Genomic DNA, 2,633 nt, shown 5'->3' on the forward strand with positions numbered 1-2,633 from the left:
TTTTTTTTTTTTTTGAAAGCAGGATTTATTGAGAGAACAGAAAAGCTCCCGCAGAGGGAGGGGACCCGAGAAGTTTGGTCTATAATAGTTAAGTGGTGTAAGAGGAATTAAACACACTCCCCCAAATATCTAAAGGTCCTGATAAAAGCTAAAGAAAACAAATAAACTTAAAAAAATATTTTCCATGGAGAAATTTAAATAGATAATTCTTAGTAGTTTCATACTATTTCAGTAAAACTGACTTTTCTTCCACTACCTCTTTGGAGTATATTTTCACCTTTCTGTTAGATTTATGACTGTTATTACCAATACTATGAATTATTTCAGTGTTATACGGCACTCAGGATGCTGACGCTACTTCTTTGGGAAAAAAAATGTTAGAGCTTTAAAATTTCTTTATCATAGAAGATACTGAAACATAATCCAAGATTCCTAGGGAAGTTTTGTCATTGACTTTTTGTGTGACCATTTTCTTTGTTTTCTTTGTTTACCTTTGTAAAATATATGATAACTGTATAAGGAGTTCACAGTCTAGTGAGTGACAGAAGATAAGCTTATCCAGGGGTAGAAATCATGCTTTATCCATCTTTATTTTCTCTTTCTTAAATTCATAAGAGTTATTCAGTAAATATTGACCAAAAGAGTTTGAAAGAGAAGTACAATATAGGGTAAATGGAAATTCTATGAGATCCTTATGAGAATAAATGTATGTGAATTAATTTATTCAACTTGATTGTATAGGCAATGTTGAGAGAAGGCCTGTGGGGCTGCATGTTCTTGAGTGTAATGTGAAGTATTGAGCAGATTATAGTGGTTAGTCGATTAAAAGATATGTATTTTTAATGTGCAAACCCTTTGCTCAAATATAGGTTACAGTCAGTATGTGGCTGAGCTGTGATCACTCTCTCTCTTGTTAAAGGGACTCCAGTGCACCCTTTGAATTACCTTCACACTCACTGACGGTTTTAAGAGCTTGGCTATTTTCCATGTGTCTGAAAGCAACTCTACATTAGATGTGAAAAAGATAAGGCTGACTTTAAACTTGGCTGGCATGAGAAAGAATGGAAAAGCAGCAGAGATTGTTCATCTATGTCTGATACTAGAAAAAATTATTGTCATGGAAATTAAAAGGTCTGATCCAGAAGAGTATTCTCCTTTTAACTGTTTTTTTTGCAGTGTCCTCTGCTACTTCCTCTGTCTCAGGAAGTCTCTAATCAGCAGTCTTGGTGTGGAAAAGATGTGAAAGGAAGAATGGACCATCCTATTCTTAGGTTTGATGAGGACATTGCTGGTACTAATATTAGGTGGAAATTATAATTTATTTGTTATACCAATGAGGATCATGGTTTTCCTTTTTCTTTTTTTGCCTGTGAAGGAGCCACCTCTTTCTGGACTTTTGTTTTCCTCCTGAAGTCACTGCTGAGGTATTTGTAAACCAAGCCAACACTTACATTTTATTCACCGAAGAAAGAACACAAAATCTGCTGTAATAGAAGCAGCCTGGTAAATACATAGTGGAAAAAGCACAGAAGTCAGAGGATTTGTGTTTAAAGCTCTGTTCATTACTTACTCCTAACCAGCCATTGACCAGTATTTCAACCTTTCTGAGTTGCTCCTTCTGCGTCTGCAAAATGGGGTTAATGGAGGATTTCATCAGCCAAGTGAGGATCACAGGGATTAAAAGAGCTGATGCAAAATAAACATGAGTTGACGCTTAACAATAATATTATGACTGTATGGTTACAACTAAAACTTCTTTTTTGCTGTCAGAAATGCCTTTGGTGGATTTCAAATTCTTCTTCTTACTGCCTACCCTTCTTTGGGGGGGCTCCAGCAACATTGCTGTAACCCGAGGATACATGTCTACAATTTGTGTTTGGCTTCCTTTCTCAAGGGTCCAAATAAAAAGACTTGTTTAGAGAAGGCACAAAAGTACAAAGCAAAAATTTCAGCATAGGCCATCAAATCTTGGAAAGCCATCTGAAGGAAGAAAGATTGCCGCTGAGGAAGGAAAACGGCTCTTTTCTGGGCATCATTTCTGCTCCTCTGAAAAAAGCCCCGATGTTGCAATATCTTTCAAGGCAGAATATTGTCCCAGATGGAGGAGGAAACACCGAGAGGCAGAGGAGATACGTGGGGTTCCGAGGCAGCGTCTGGAAGGGGTGGAGCGCCCGAGGCCCCGCGCCTCGCGGCTCTTTGTTGGGGGCGGGGGAGTCCTTATTTTTCCGCGGAAGAAATGTCTCCCCCTTGGAGGTCCCTCCGCGGAAACCGTTTAGCGACTCCGGCCGTCCCCCATCCCCGCCCCTCCCAGTCCTTGCAGACCCCACAACGTGGTCGGACTGCGGTGCCTTTAAGACTTTTGCTTGCTGCACATGCTCAGCTCTTTGTGTGTGGTTGGAGTTTTCTCTCTAGAGGGAAAAAGAAGGAATAGGCAGAAGGATGGGGAAAGCGCTAGGGAAAAGCGCTGCACTTTTGCAGCTGTAGACCGCGGACGGGAAGGGCTTTTCTGCTGCGGCTGAGAAGCCCGTGACGATCTTTCATTCGGGGGACTCCGGGGGCGCGTGGCGCGGGTGGGGCTGGGCTCCCCGGCGCCCCGAAGGGAAGGGCGCGGGGGGCGTGCGGGCCGCACTGGG

This window comes from Carlito syrichta, unplaced genomic scaffold (genome assembly GCF_000164805.1).
Source record: "Carlito syrichta isolate Samal-C Ts95f unplaced genomic scaffold, Tarsius_syrichta-2.0.1 Scaffold306834, whole genome shotgun sequence".
NCBI lineage: Eukaryota > Metazoa > Chordata > Mammalia > Primates > Tarsiidae > Carlito > Carlito syrichta.